The 17100-nt window shown below is 41.1% G+C and overlaps 1 pseudogene; it reads left to right on the forward strand.

The window, feature by feature from the left end:
• The first annotated feature begins 2629 nt into the window (after positions 1 to 2629).
• LOC123457298 overlaps positions 2630 to 17100 on the forward strand; it is a 63625-nt pseudogene continuing 49154 nt past the window's right edge.

Below are 17100 nucleotides of genomic sequence, written 5' to 3' on the forward strand. Positions count from 1 at the left end.
GAGTGTGTCCTGCCCTGCCTAGCCCCCCCTTTTTTTTTCTTTCAATCCTATGTCACATATTTCTACCATCACCATGTTTTACCTTGTCATAGACCTAGAAACAGAGACAAGTGACCATGGACTGTAAGTTGTAGTGGGGTCCAGTGTCACACACATAAGACCACTGCTGGGTGTGAGCCAACATGTGCTGGCTCACATCAGAGGGTGGGATCTCTGAGAGCAGCTCCAAACTGCTCTGAGTGTCAGCTTTTATTGGAAAAAACTACAAAACATTTATTGCAAAAACATGAAGGGAGTTAAACCATAAGTCACAATTTACATGTTATAGTTATAGCCATCAAAGTAATTTAAACATAATGGGAAACTCTGTGCCTTACAGCAGGGACATTCTATTCTTAGAAGAAAAGACAGAAGGAACTTGTGAACAGGTCTATTGGTCAGTTACAAGAAGCCCCTGGGGGGTGTGAGGTAGGCCTGTTACTAGGAGTCTTCCAATGTCCCACTTATCTACCCTTAAGGATTTTGCTCAACATTGCAGGCCCGGGATAATGTTATTCAGAACCAGCAGAGCCTCCTTTTTATCTACATCTCTATCTTTTGAAGCAAGTATTTCATTCTGTTCTATTATGAGTTCCTACAAAGAAGTGACTCCTATTTTTCTCCGAGCTAGATATAAAGAAATACAAAGAAATATAACATTTTTTGCTCTCCTAAAATAAAGAAATCCTCTGTTGTAGTTGTTCCCTCAGGTGCTCTGGTCACAGCTGTGGAAGCTAACCAACACATACATCTTTGTGTTGAGGAGCTAGTTATTAACTTAATTCTAAATCTAAAGTTCACTTCCAAATCAAACTGAACCAAACTGGAGAACTGCAAAGAAAGGCAGCTAGCAACAGGAAGCAAGATTACATTTTCAGGGGTCACTGGTGTGGAAGAGTACTTTCAGAAATGCAAATGCTTGCCCAGGAAGAATTAGAAAGAGAAGAAATGTCGAAAAATGGTAGACCTTAATCATTAAGTCAAAGGCAGACTAGTGAGTCCTCATCTACAATTTAAGGTTGTCTTGATAGTGTCTTCTAAATTGAGTGGCATCATTACAGTGGATCTCATTCCATGGAGACACTGAGTAAGATATGCAGTAATAAGAATAGACTGCCATCTACAGATAGAAGCAGCATTCCCTTGACCAACCATATTTTAATGTAAAAAAAAAAAAAAGTCCAATCACCTCCCTCCCAACCACACAGTATTTCCTTGGGAATTACTTTGAATTAGGACAGTCATGGGTAAGCAGTTTGCCTCTTTATCATCACCACCACTGTCATCATCACACTACTTCTAGTTTCCCAGAAACACTGTGTCATTCTACTAGCTTTTTACCAGCTGTTATAGAGCCAAAGGGAACTAAACCAACAGATTTTAAGTCAGCAAAGTCGTCAGAGTAGAATCCTGAATCTGCTTAACTGACAAGAATGGCAGCACCTGGAATACATCTGACAATCTGTTATTCCCTGGTTCATAAGGGAAAATACTGAGGAGATCACTTCCTAGAAACAAAGATTGGGCTCAGATCTGAAAAATCTTGTAATTAAAGCACCAATGCACTCCTGAATCTGAATACTAATCCTGTTGTGACTGTAGCAAAAATGTACTAAACTTCAAAGAAAGATTTCAAGCACATGGACTGGCCTTTGGTTTTTATCCCTCTGCCTTTGTTGTCCTCATTCTCAAAAAGTACCAGGAAAAGACTGAACAACAGTGCAACGTGGCTACCTGAGAACTCTCCCACTCTCTACAAGAGAACGGAATCTGAGCGGAATGAGCCAGTGGAGTCACAAACCTTGATGCCTTCAAGAACCAATAGAAGAAAAGAGAAAAAGGAAAGGCCACCATTTCTGCTTGCTCCCAATCCATGGCATCTGGTAGGAGAGCAGGTACACTTGCTATTCAAGAAACACCACTAAAACAGTTTTTCACTGAACAGATTCTAGAGGAAGTGGGTGCTGCCAGGTCAGACCAATGTATTTTGAAAGTTTCTATTGTTATTCTTGATGGAGATCTAAGGAGTTGAATGTTTTTGTCTAATTTGCAGACTCCTTAGACCTCTGTCAAACAAAGTGTCAAAAAATTCTGTTGGAATGGACAGTTGTGACCTGTGGCTCTTGTTTTCCCATTACGTATTCCCACATGTTTTATCCAAGATGAAACTGCAGTACCTGGTTCAAGACTCAACTAAACTAAGATGACAGATGTTTTTCATACATGTGCCCTTGATCAGGAATGAGAGGCGTAAAGTTATAATGGATTTTACTGGAATATGTGTGTGTGTGTGTGTGTGTGTGTGTGTGTGTGTGTGTGTGTGTGTGTATTTATCTGTTGTAAGGAAAAATTCAGGCAAGATGCAGCACACACCTTTGTCACTGAACCCAGATAAACTTCAGGCTGGCTCACTACAGAAAGAAGTGGTTTCCTTGGCTGGTTTTCAATGGGATGCCTACTCTAATGTCTCCACTTCTGGTTTCAGAAAGGTTAAAGGGGCACCAGGGGTGTCTCACCTCCTCTCCACCACCAGCCCCTGATATACTACAAAGCCTCAAAAAACAACAGCTGTCACTGTCCCCAGTGAAGAATGAGTGCTCCTAATGCCACAGCTGAGAAAGAAGTAGAGAATGAGATGGCCACTGTGGATCCAGGACAACCTGCATGTGAGAAGGACGAGGAAGTGAGCGTGGGGATGGCTCTCTGGGGCTTAACGTGCAGGCTCCAGCACATGGTGCACTTAGAGGTAGATGCACACACAGTTACTCTCCTCCTCCTTGCCCAGATGACAGAGGCAGCTGTAGAGCCACTTCTGCTTCAGGACCTCCATGGCACTATGACACTCATCCTTGGCCTTGAGGATGGATGCTAGACTCGAGTTGGTCTTGTTCACCAAGCACTGCACTGAGTGTGGTAGTTGGTGCTATAGCTCTGCCCCTTCATGCACTCGTCTCTGGCTTCTACTAAGTCCAGGGGGATCCCACTGCTCACCTGTGCTGACAAGAACAAATCTGAAAGGAAAAGGAGGAGTGCCTGAGTGCAGCATTGAAGACATAAATCCAGGTCCTGTTAGAGTGTTGACACCTGAGATAAGGAAGTTTGACCCACCTTTTGGGGTGCTCTGACAGGGAACTGGTCCACCCATTTGCCCTGGAATCCAACTTTCTTCTTTCAGAGCTCCTGCCTCAATACCCTCCTCCCTAGCCTTCAGAGTCAGATTTGCTCTGCATCCTGCCGCTAAGGCAGCTGATTCCTGAGTCTACCTCTCTGGGCACCCCAGCCTGCCACCTCTGACTTATCATGGCACATACCATAGGAGAGGCCAACAAGAGGAAGCAGGTTGCAGTCTTCTGGGTGTCCATCTGCAAACACCAAAATGTTATTGGAGAAAAGCTCTCCACTCCAAGTTTGCTCTCTCCACAGCCAGAGCTTGCACACATTCCACCTGCCCCATCACCTTTGCCAGCTCCTCTGGATATGCATGTGACTTCCAGTGCTAGAACAGAGAGTTCAAATCCCTCAGTTTTCACACAGTCTGGGTCATTAAAACCCATGGCAATAAACCTTTCCATGTGTGGTGATGCACACCTTTAATCCTAGCACTCAGGAGGCAAAGGTAGGAAGATCGCTATGAGTTCATGGCCACACTGAGACTACATAGTGAATTTCAGATCAGCATGGACCAGAATGAAACCTTACTTCAAAAAAACCAAAACAACAACAACAAAACCCCTAAATGTTCCTACATGCAGAGGCTCAGATTAACCTAACTAACCCAAAACCAAGAGTGTGTCCTGTAATGAGAACACAGATGTCTTTCCCTCTGCTACTGCCCCTTGCCACTCTTCCCTCTCCTGCTCCCTCCTGAGGGACTTCCCTGTGTCTGGATGTGGACCCTTCTCCACCTGAATCCTGTCCTAGTATGGGAAGTCCACAAGGCACATCCATGGGGAAATGGTGCAAAGAGGTAGGAAAGAGCTCTGAAAGTCCAAGGGGGTGTCTATCCCTGATAACCCATGAGATTGAAAAAAGCAAATAATTAAGTTATTTTTTGTGATTAGGAACAGAACCCACCCTGCTGGGAGTCTGATCCCTGGGTGGCAAGGTAACAGATCCCTAGCCATGCCCATCGAGGAAAGAGAGATCCCTTCTCCCAGGAAGGTGGCTGCCCCACCATCCCACCAACTCTGTGCCAGCCAGCTAGGTACACACCTTCCCACATCCTGGTTTGCCCCCTGTCTCTGCCAAGCCCAAGCCTTCTGCAGCACCACAGCTCTTGGCGAAGGAACCATGCATGATAAATCAAGACACACAAGAGGCAAAATCTTCAAAATGTTTAATTGGAGAAAAGTTCTCATCTCCAAGTTCTCTTTCCAAACACAGCACCTGCTCACACTACACCTTTCCAGATCTTTGTCTAGTTCCACTGGACTCTCAAGTCACTTCTGGGGCACTTTCTTCTTTCCAGGTGTGGACCCCACCCACCTCTATCTGGTCCAACTTGAGAGCCTCCATGGAGGAGGGACACCAAAGCCTATGCTTGTCTAGAATTGGGAAGAGGGCTCTCAAAGTCCAACATGGTGTCTATCCTGCACAACCTAAGAAACTGAAAGGAAGGAAACACATAAATTTACTTCCTGATCTACAGTAGGGATCCAAGCCCTGGGTAGCAGCTTCCTAGCCATGTCCACCATACAGGTTTACTCATTTTCTGCAGCAGTTACTTTCTTGTTCTGCCAAACAATACTTGACTAGAAGCAAATGATGGAAGGAAATGCTTTATTTCAGCTTAAAGTGTTAAGGAAAAATGTCACCATGGCAGGGAAAGCCTGGCAAGACCACAGAGCATGTGACCTTTTGTTACCTCAGCTGGGAGAAAGCAGCAAGAGTAGGCTAGCTAGCACTGGCAAGGTGGATAGAGGATAAAATCCCATGATACTCTTCCAGTGGCACACCACCTCCAGCTAGGTTCCACCTAGCAATAACTCCACTAGCTGGGGAGATAGTATAATGCTTAATCACAAACATATGAACCTGTGGGGGACATTTTACACTCACACACCATAGCATATGACAAGTAAATGTGAGAATTATTTTTAAAATGATGAGAATCTCTCAGACATATTTGATACAGTAGTCACTTTATTGGTTTCATTATTGAATACTTTTATCTCATTCAAAAATATCTCTAAGTGTTCAGAATTGCATAGAAAATAAAGTGTTCACAAAATCCATCATATTAAAATTATTGCATGTAGAGGCTTCAGAGATGGCTCAGAAATTAAGTCACTTGCCTGGAAAACCTAAAGATCCATGTTCAATTCCCAAGTGCCCACATAAAGCCAGATACACCAAGAGGCACATACTTCTGGAGTACATTTTCAGTGGCTGAAGGCTGTGCCATTTCCATTCTCTGTCTATCTCTCTTCTCTGCATGCTTTCAAATGAATAAATAAATATATATTTTTTAAATTTACTTAATGTACAGCATAAAATCTAGAGAAAAATTGCCATATAATTAAACCTGTAAAAATTGTAAAGGCTTCAGAACTAACCTCAGTTTTTAAGGATTCACAGTTCAGGTCCACAGAAAAAGTAGATACAATTCCCACTAGCGAAGCTCATGAAGATACCCAAAGGAAGTGTGCAGCAGCCTTTCCACACATGGGTCCTAGCCTTCTGAAGTACTAATGGGCCTTTCTGTCTCAGAAGTAGCCTTGGAGAAAAAGTACCAGTAGGCGATTGTGCAGGTGTTAGAGGGCACAGTGCCCACACTTTAGAACTAATGGGGTACAGTAAAGGTGCTGTGAGCTTCTGGGGCTCTCTGGAAATTGAGCCCCTGTTGAGCAGAGGAGTCCTGGGATTGGAAGGCCCTACTAGTTTGTTCTTGGAGGTTCAAGTTAACCTTAGCCTCTTGTACTCTCAGTGTTTGAAATCTCAAGTTAGAAGCAGAGGATACTGCAAACATTCTGTTCAGCCTTTATCAAAACTGATGATTCCAGGAGGTTAAGGCACCTGCCCAAAGAGCCTAACAGCCCATGTTTGATGCCCCAGTACCCACACAAAACCAGTTGCAAAAGGTAGAACATGCAACTGGAGTTCATTTTCAGCAGCTAGAGCTCTGTAGTGCACCCATTTTAATATTTGCTATCTCCTTATAAATTGTTGCTCACCTTACAATAAAATATGATTTGAATTTTAATAAAATAATGAAAGAAACTGATGAATCCAAGCTGGAGAGATGGTTCAATGGTCAATGCACATGCTTGGAAAGCCTGTCAGCCCAGGCTTAATTTCTAGGCACCAACATAACTCTGTATGCCAAGGAGCATGAGCATCTACAATGCAACTGTGGCAACTGGAGCCAGAACCAGGAGAATCTGAAGTTCATGAGCCATGCCAGTTTTATATTCTTTTGTAGCACCAAGAGCACAAACACATAAGTTGTCACCTGATCACCACACAAGTGCTGTGGAGTACACACATGCACACGCAAAAGATAAACACTGGGCTGGAGAGATGGCTTAGCAATTAAATCACTTTCTTGCAAAGCCTAAGGACCAAGGTTTGATTTCCAAGTACCCACATAAGCCAGATGCACAAGGTGGCACATGCTTCTAGAGTTCATGTGCAGTGGCTGGAGGTCTGGGCATATCCATTCTCTCTCTCAAATAAATTAGTAAAGAAATATTTAAAATATTTTTAAAGACCATTATTATTTTTTAAAAAGATAACCATTTAACACATTGACAAATTCTACAAACGTTCTAGCAATGTGCTTTATAAGAAGCACCTCATGGCACTGCTTTACCTGAAAGGCTGACACAGAACCACTGCCTGACATCAAGAAGGGGAGGACTAGCAATGTACAGACCTCTTCTGCTTGAGTCTTCCACTGCATAGCCTGAAAGGCTGACATAAATCCCGCACTCTGAGGTCAAGAGGGAGAGTCCTAACAGTGTCCACATAACAGTGTCCACACCTCTTCCATCTGAGGGCCGCCCTCTTCTTTCTGGCAGTCTACTCAGCTTTGCTGACAGTGTTCATCTCCTAGTCTCCCTATCACTCACAAGTGCTGCTGCAGGGTGAGGCCACTGTGGGTTCAGAATAAATAAGCATGAAATGATGGTGTGCAACATGGGAGAGTCAAAAGCTGTGTAGACCCAAGGGGAAGTCCTGAGAGGAAGAACAGGCTGAGGGAAGAAAGGACAGGGGGAGGTTGCACTCCCCAGGTGGTATTGAGGACAGCTGGAGGCGTGGCCGTGTTGGGGCAGGACTGCAGCTGAAGGACAGGACAGGTGTCCAGGGGACCGCAGCACCAGCAGAAGAAGAAGAAAGTAGGTGGAGGACAAACAGCAGGGAAAACCACATGAGCAGGAAGACGAGACAAGGAACAGAAGGAGCAGAAAGAGAAACAAGGGAAGGAGGAGAAACAGAAAAACTCAGATGTTCACCAGCAGTGGTGGTGGACATCTTTACTCCCAGGACTTGGGAGACAGAGTTGGGGGATTGTTATAAGTTTGAAGCTATCCTGGAACTACAGTGATTTCCAGGTCAGCTTGGGCTAGACTGACATCCTAACAAAAACAAAACAAACAAACAAAAAAAAAAAAAACAAAAAACAAAAAAACAGATGATCACCATTATTGTTAATCATAGAAATTTAAATTCAAATTGCATGCCACTGAAGCTTATTACTTTGCAGCTTTGAGAGACTTGCATGACCAAGGGTTGTCAAGAATATGAATTAACAAAACATGAAAAGACTGCACTTAGTGGTCTTAGGTTTACACAAATATTCCTACTGGTTTTGGTTCATGCACAAATAGCAACTTTTCAGGGCTGGGAAGGAGACCTCTTCACTCTGTAGCTGACAACCTGATCCAGAGAAAACTGTGGTCAGTGCTACACACACAGGAGGAAGGCCCTGGAAGGTAGAAGGTGAGGGTGCAGTGCAGCGTCACCAGCAGGGGACACCATCTTCAGGTAGGTGCTTACATAGGAGGAAGTTATCCTTAGGCCACATCCTCCAGGTCATTCTGGCATGTCCCGAGGGGTGAGGCAAGGCCTCTGTCTATCTCAGTCTCTTGCTCTAGGCAGGAGCAGGCTGGACAATGTCTCAGGAAACAAGTAGGGCTGAGGATTTCAGAAAGTTGGGAAGCTCAGAAACCTTGCTTCTGTTTCTGAAGACAAAAACCACTGAGGTATGAGGTGAAGAAAGCCCCAATTCTTTCTTTAAGAGCACTGACATTGTACATATATGATGCTTCACCTTCCATCATGTCCATGCACACCAGATAATCTCCTTCTTGGTGCCAATCACTCCATCACCTCGCAAGCTTTTCTGAAGGGTCACATTCAGAGAGCTCCATGAGTTCATGCAGGGGCAGTAGCTCATGCCCTGAAAAAATAGGGCATAAAATCAGTTGAGTTATCCAGGCAGGAGGCTCACACGAGGTCAGACCAGAGAGAAGGCCTGGACACACACCCTAAAGACTACTCTTTACTATTGAGGTACTTGTTCAGCCATGTTTGCTTCGGCGCTATTCACAATTGCTAGGAAAGGACATCAGCTCAGACACTCAACAAATGATGATTGGATATTGATGATGTAGTATATATACACAATGGAATTGTACCTATCAGTAAGGAAAAATGAAATTGTGATATTTCTTAGGAAAATTGGATACACCTGGACAAAATCATATCTGAGGTTACATAGACACAAAAGACATATTAGCCATTTGCTTAATTATATACAGATCAAAATATGGAACAGATCAACTTGTTTATATACTGGTAAGAAAGGTAGAATGGTGCTTGGAGAGAGGAGAATCAGGAAGGGATCCAAATGTGTACAGGATAGGCAAGTGTAGGAACAGAATGCAGGACTGAGAAGGTTCCTGGGGAACACTGAGGTAAAAAGAGAGAGCAGAGACACAAAACTAATGATCATGAATTCTATGGCATGAATCAGCACCATAGAAACCTTCCTCTTGGTTAGATAATTAAAAGATAGAACATGCTTAGACAGAGATAGAAGGATGGATAGGTTGGGCACAAGCACCTATCTTGGTGGAGAAAGATTTATAGTAAAACACATTATGTTCCTGGTAAATTCCAGTGCCAGAAATGGATTATGCTCGGCAGTGAGCCACTAATTACAGAAGCCCATGAGCCCTCCACGATAATTCAGGCCACAGTCAAAACAGTTGGTGACCTACCAGAACTAAAGAGGACACTACAGGCTGGGTTTGCAGGACATTGAGAGATCATTCTTGAAGTGAAATGGAAGATAGATCCATGCTGATTAGGTTTCACAGTATTCGAAACACTATGTAAACAGCTGGTAGATAATAGTCACCAAAAGTGTAAACAAGCAGTGGAACCTATAAGCTACATAGCAACCAGCCAAGCAAGATGTACATACCAGTGCAATAGTGACACACAGGCTGTGGGAGTAATCAACTGCTCTTTGGTTGGACATGAGACCTGTTCACTGAGAGGAAATTCATACCAGGCACTGAGAATCAACTTTCCAGTGTACGTAACTGTCAACTTGTAAGAGGAACACATCCCCTAAACTAGGTTACCTCTTTCACACACAAAATAATCTTCCATAAAAGCCACAGTTCTCAGGATAGGAGAGATGGCTCAGAAATTAAAAATCTCTTGCTTTCAAACCCAGTGGCATGTATTTGAATCAACAGTGTGCACACAGAGCCAGATACCCAAAGTGGCACATGCATCTGGAGTTCACATGTAGTTGTAGAACACCTGAGCATGTCCATTTCCCTCTCTCTGTCTCATTCATTTTCATAATTCTGTCTTTCATTTTCACACACACTTCCTCTCCCTACCCCTTTCTTTCCTTATTTACAAATAACTAAAATATACTTTTTATTTATTTATTTATTTATTTGAGAGCGACAGACACAGAGAGAAAGACAGATAGAGGGAGAGAGAGAGAGAATGGGCGTGCCAGGGCTTCCAGCCTCTGCAAACGAACTCCAGACGCGTGTGCCCCCTTGTGCATCTGGCTAACGTGGGACCTGGGGAACTGAGCCTCGAACTGGGATCCTTAGGCTTCACAGGCAAGCGCTTAACTGCTAAGCCATCTCTCCAGCCCTAAAATATACTTTTAATATGCATAGCTTTATATAATCACAAAGGGCACAAAACCATTATAATTCTTGGTGACAGCCATAGTTTCATTTAGAGAATTATGACAGGAACACTTGACTTTCTGGGTTTTCCCATTTATAATAAAAAATACTTGCTCTATGTTCATAGTTCTTTTCTCAGCTCTATTGCTAAAATATTCAGGAATCTACTTGGAAGCTTTAAAAATCCAGACAGAAGCACCCATAGTAAGCTCTGCATGAATGAAGAATGAATGAATGAAGAACTCCCTGTAATGAGAACAAGTGCTTAATAAAGATGTGTTCAATGATTCATGGCAATAATGATATTCTTTTAGGACTGGACAGTGGTCTTGTACATTTATTACATCATTAGTTTTAAAGAAATTGCACATATGGTACAACGGAGGTACATCAGTTTTTCCCCCAACCTATTATTTCCAAAGCAGATAGGTTGCTTGTAGTTATCAGACATAACAATCTGGAAATACTTATAAGGTTGTTACAATGTTATATACTCTTCTTTCCACTTTACAAAGGAGGAATTTTTAAAAATATTTTGTTTATTTATTTGAAGAAGAGATAGAGAGAGGCAGTTAGAGATGTAATGAGAGATCAGGCATGCCAGCACTTCTAGCACTACAAACTCCAGACATGCCTGCTGGACATCCGGTCAGAATGGCATATGCCTTACTATGCCGCACTTCTCAGGGAAGGAAAGGCAAGACATTAAGTGTTCATTGGGTCTTCTAGGGGAGAGCAGTTTCTAATAGACCTCCAGCGAGAGGGCATGAAGGGGTAAAAAAAAAAAAAAAGGGATTTGCTGATTTCCACAATCTTGGGTAGCCCATCAGCCCCCCAACCCCCTCTAGCCATAGTTCCAGCTGCAGGTTTCTCCTGCACTAACTGCAGGCAAGGGGACACAGGTCACCATAGTTCCACCTATGCTGCTCGGAAGAGTCCATTGCTGTGCTCCCTTGCTCTGAAAACTACCCCTCCTCCTGCCCCTTTGTAACCTTCCCTGCTTCCCAGCCCTGCACAAAAGCCACTAGTTCCCCTTCCCTGTGTGAAGCCCACCCCACTCCTTTCACCCCTCACAAAAGCGACCTGCACCCCTCACACCTCCTGAATCCCACCACACTCCCCCCACATCTCGTCAACACTACCCCAATCCCACTGCCTCCCTCACCCCTCACAAAATCCACTCCCATTCCCCTCTGCCCCACCCACCCGTTGTGAAATGTGCATGATTGCCCTTAACCTGTGTGAAAGCAGCTCTGCTCCCCCACCCTTCAGTAAGGCCACCCTGCTTCCCCCACCCCATGGGAAAGCCTCTGTGCTCCCACCTTATATGAAAGCTACCCCACTACCCACCCTGTGAATTGTGACCACAGCCCCACACTCCCTTCTCATACATAGAGATGGACAGAACATGGTACAAAAGGATAATGTGTAAAATAAAATGTAAGTAAATCCAGTAAGTTCACCCAGTCCTACATTGGATGTTTCTAATCAAAACATAGAAGACATTAGGATCAGATCCCCAAAATGAAGTTATGAGCAATGCAACCCTGACCAAGCTAATAGCAGAACTTGCAGAAAAGCAACAAAGGGCTTTTTAATTATGTGGATGTTGTAACCACTAGACTAGACCTAACAGATAATAAAATGGAAGTGGTCCATAGACAATTAGAGGATATGAAGGGGAAAGAAAAAAGAAGACCTCAAAAACCACTTGGTTAGGGTAAATGAAGAAATAAAGAAATGCAAGGATGAATTCCAAAAAACATCAAGAAAATCAGAAAATGACATGAAAAGGGAACTTGACAGAGGGATGGAAACTATACATGGAAAAGCAGTAAAAAATGCAAACCTAATTGAACAAGCCCAAAGCTCTTTAGAAGCTTTCAAGAGTATAATAGAGTGAGCCATGTGGATGATAGAAACTCTGATCTGGAAGACACAACAGAAGAAACAGTTTAAGTTAAAAAGTTTCATTAAGTTCAAAAATTTCTGTGAATAGAACACGAGGGAACTGTGGAATACCTTTAAATGTCCTAACATTCAGATCATGGGAATAACAGAAGAGGAAGAAATTCAGACCAAAGGCATGGAGAACTTATTTAACAAAATTATTGAAGAAAACTTTCCCACTCTCTCAAAGGAAAGGTTCATCAACAAGCTAATAGAACTCCAAACAAACTGAGTCAAAGGAGAAACTCGCTAAGACATATTGCCATTAAGACTCTAAACATTGAAACCAAAGAGAAAATTCTAAAAGCAGCTAGGGAAAACTGACACATCACATTTAAAGGTAACCCCATCAGAATTACTTCAGACTTCTCAGTGGAAACCTGGAAAGCAAGAAGGGTCTGGAATGGAACACTGAAAAGTCTAAGAACCTATGTCTTCCAACCCAAACGACTCTACCCAGCAAAAGTATCCCTCATAATAGATGGCAAAAGAAAAACTTTGCATGACAAAACTCAGCTTAACAACTATATGAACACAAAACCAAACCTACAGAGAGTATTTCAGGAAATTCTCCACACAGAAGAATCAAATAATCAAACTCAAATTCCTCCAAGAAGCAGATCACAATACCCAAACTCAGAGTAGGCACAAAAAACTTCAAATCCATGAAAACACCACATGGCAGGGATCAAATCAAACCTGACAGTCATTACATTAAATATTAATGGACTTAATGCATTGATCAAGAGACACAAGCTAACAGGGTGGATCAGAAAATTAAACCCCTCAATCTGTTATCTTCAAGAAACCCACCTCACCACCAAAGACACACACCTCCTCAGGGTGAAAGGGTGGAAAATGATATTTCAAGCAAATGGGAATAAGAAACAAGTGGGCAAAACTATACTAATATTGGATAAAATAGACTTCAAACCAAAAATACTAAAAAACAAAAACAAAAAATAACACACAAAAAAACCAAAAAACAAAGAAGGCTACTTCCTACTTACCTATGGAATGACCCACCAAGAGGATATCACAATCAGAAATCTTTATGCACCAAACACAGGGCACCATAAATTGTAATAAAACAGAAATAACTACCAACACCATCTTAGTTGGGTACTTCAATACTCCATTATCAACAATAGATAGATCATCCAAACAGAAAATCAATAGGGAAGTAAGAGAGCTCAACAAAACCATAGAACAACTAGATCTAACAGACATCTACATAACATTCCACACCAAATCCACAGATAACACATTCTTCTCAGCAGCTCATGGAACCTTCTCTAAAATAGATCATATGCTGAGTCACAAAGACTGCCTCAATATATTTAGGAAGATTGACATAATTACATGCATAATATCAGATCACAATGCTATATTGCCAGAAATTAACAACATAAGACCAACAACATAAGACCAATCCTATTGGCTCCTGGAAACTAGACAGCGCACTTTTAAACAATAAATCAGTAGTAGATGAAATAAAAAATGAAATTGTGTAATTTATAGAAATTAATGACAATAGAATACATCGTAACAATACTCATGGGATACAAAGAAGGCAGTCCTCAGGGGATAAGTCATAGCACTAAACGCCTTCATAGCAAAGAGAGGGATCTCAAATCAATAACCTAACCATCCACCTAAAGGCACTGGAAAAGCAAGAAGAATCCAACCCAAAAAGCTCCAGACTGAATGAAATAATTAAGATCAGAGCAGAAATTAATGAAATGGAAACTAAGAAAACAATTGAGAAAATTTGTGAAACAAAGAGCTGGTTCAATGAAAAAATAAACAAGATTGACAAACCACTGGCCAATTTTATCAAGCAGAAAAAAAGAGATGCTTCAAATTAAGAAAATTAGAAATGAAAAAGGAGAGATCACAACAGACATAAGTGGAATTGGGAGAATCATCAGGACTTATTTCAAAAATCTTTACTCCACAAAACTGGATAATATGGAGGAAATGGATAAATTCCTGGATGCATACCATCTACCAAAGCTAAACTCAGAGCAGATTAATCTCCTAAACAAACCTATCACACCCATTGAGATTGAAAAGGTGATCAAAAAACCTCCCCCAAAAGAATAATTCAGGGTCAGATGGATTCTCAACTGAATTCTACCAAACCTTCATGGAAGAACTGAAACCAATTTTTTCTCAAACTACCACACAATTGGAGAGCAGAGAAAGCTCCCCCAACTCCGTCTATGAAGCTGGTATCACCCTAATACCAAACCAGGCACAGGGGCCACAAGAAAAGAAAACTACAGGCCTATTTTCCTGATGAACTTAGATGCAAAGATCCTGAACAAAATCCTCACAAACCAAATCCAACAATACATCAAAAGCATTATCCACTTTGATCAAGGAGGCTTCATCCCAGGAATGCAGGGGTGGTTCAACATATGGAAATCTGTCAAGTAATACACCACATAAACAATGTTAAACACTCAAAAAAACACATGTTCATTTAAATAGATGCAGAAAAGGCCTTTGAAAAAATACATCATCACTTCATGATCAAAACATTGGTGAGAATTGGCATGTTTGGTTTATATCTCAACATAATAAAGGCTATATGTAAAGCTCCTGAAGCCCAAATAATACTCAATGGAGAGAGACTGAAGGAATTCCCATTGAGATCAGGAATAAGACATGGGTGTCCACTCTCACCTCTGCTCTTCAATATAATACTGAAAGTCCTACCTCAAGCAATACGACAGTAAATGTTAAGCTAGCTGTATTCACAGATGACATGATTCTACACATAAAAGACCCGATAGCCTCCATCTCAAAACTCTTAAAGGTGACTAACTACTTCAGTAAAGTATCTGGATACAAAATCAATGCACAAAAATCAGTATCCTTTCTTTATGCAAAAAACAAAGATACAGAGAAAGAAATAAGTGTCATTGTCCAATTTTCAGTAGCAACAAAAATATACCTTATACCTTGGAAAAACATTAACCATGGATGTTAAAAAACCTATACAATGAAAACATACAAGCAATCAAAAAAGAAATTGAGAAGGACTTGGAAAATAGAAAGACCTCCCATGCTTTTGGATAGGCAGAATTAACATTGTGAAAAATGCAATCTTACCAAAGGCAGTATGTAGATGTAAGACAATAACCATAAGTATCCCAGTATTTTCTTCACAGAGATAGAGAAAATGATCTCTAAATTCATTTGGAATGGAGAAGGCACCAGAGATCAAAGCATATGCTCAACAAAAGAAAAATATCTGGGGGCATCACCATATCTGATCTAAAGCTATATTACAAAGAATTATTAATAAAAACATCATGGTACTGTCATAAAAACAGGAGTATAGACCAATGGAACAAAATCAAGGACCCCTACTTTGGGTCAAGTAACTACAGCTACTTGATATTTGACAAAGTCACTACCAATATAGGCTAGAAAAAGAAGACAGCATTTTCAATGAATGGTGCTGGACAAACTGTATAACCGTATGCAGGAATTTAAAACTCTATTTACACATCATGCCATGCACAAAAATCCAGTCTAAATGGATCAAAGACCTCAATTTTGGAAACTTGACTACTACTGGAAGAAAAATTAGTAGGAACTTTCCATGATATAGGAATGGGAAAAGACTTCCTGAAGAAAACCCCAATAGCTCAGGATCATAAACAATAACTAAACCTTTGGGATTTCATGAAGCTGAAAAGTTACTTCACAGACAAACATGCAATAAACAAGCCAATAGATTACCCACAGAATGGGAAAAAATTTTTGCTTGCTATCCAACTGACAGAGGCCTAATTTCTAGGATCTACAAAGAATTAAAAAACCTAAATAATAAAAAAAATCAAATAACCCACTCACACATGATGATGTCTTCAAGGAATGTTGATACATCAATATAATGTTTTTTTTTATTTTTGTGGCTCTTAATTGAAATTTAGAATGTGAAGCCATCTTAGGCTGAGTGGAACACATTTATGTATGCATTGTTTGCATTGTGAAGTATGTGAAGAAGGTATTATTTATATTTCTCAAAGTGTACAACCCTTGTCAAATAGCCATTTATATGCATTGGTTTTGGAGAACTGAGGGCACATTAAATGAAGTTCCACTAGCCAGTTTCCACAAACATGTTCTCCGTTAAATTTAAGCACTCTCAAACTTATCCCCCAAATTATATACTTTTATATACTAAACAGCACTAGAGTGGATATGACCTTTTTGGTACCTTGAAGCTGGAGACTGTAGGGGATTCTGAATTGATTTCCCAACTAAGTGTCTAACCTAAAGAATATACTATACTTTAGAGCTTTGAGCCCTGATGAAGAAAAACTAGGCACACGGTGGCTAGTAGGAAGATTTGGGTGAGAATCATCAGCACTCAAATTAATATTGCAATGTGGGCAAAAAATGTTATCTGCTTGGTTATCCCTCTAAAGTCTCTGATCTACCTTTCATAAGAAGTATTATGTGGTGAAACCCAAGTAGAAGCAGAAATAGAAGTGCTTGAAAAATCTGATGTCTAATCATAGCTCAAGTTTTTAATGTCTCTTATCAACCCCTCATACAGCTTCCAAGCAAGAAATGCTCACATATTACAAACTCTTGGAACACAATCATCTTTTAACTTCATGAGTGAAGAACAGTTGTGTTGTGTGATTGTGCAAATACAGAGATTCTACCACAGAATGCATTGTCTGTGCACTTATTTACCATAAGTGGATGTTTAATTTACAGTGGTGCCCAGTGTTTTTTTCTTTTACATGTATTAAGTTATAATTTATATATGCATATGTTTATTATGCAGCAGTTGGAGTCCAAAGACTGGTGTACAGATCTCATTCCCTGTTGCCAATAAGTTAAGAGGCTGAAGTAGATTACTTAGATCTTTTGGGTCTTCATCTTTTTCATATGTAAAATGATCACAGATGATCTA

This window comes from Jaculus jaculus, unplaced genomic scaffold, assembly GCF_020740685.1.
Source record: "Jaculus jaculus isolate mJacJac1 unplaced genomic scaffold, mJacJac1.mat.Y.cur mat_scaffold_35_1_3033546_arrow_ctg1, whole genome shotgun sequence".
In the NCBI taxonomy this organism is placed as follows: domain Eukaryota; kingdom Metazoa; phylum Chordata; class Mammalia; order Rodentia; family Dipodidae; genus Jaculus; species Jaculus jaculus.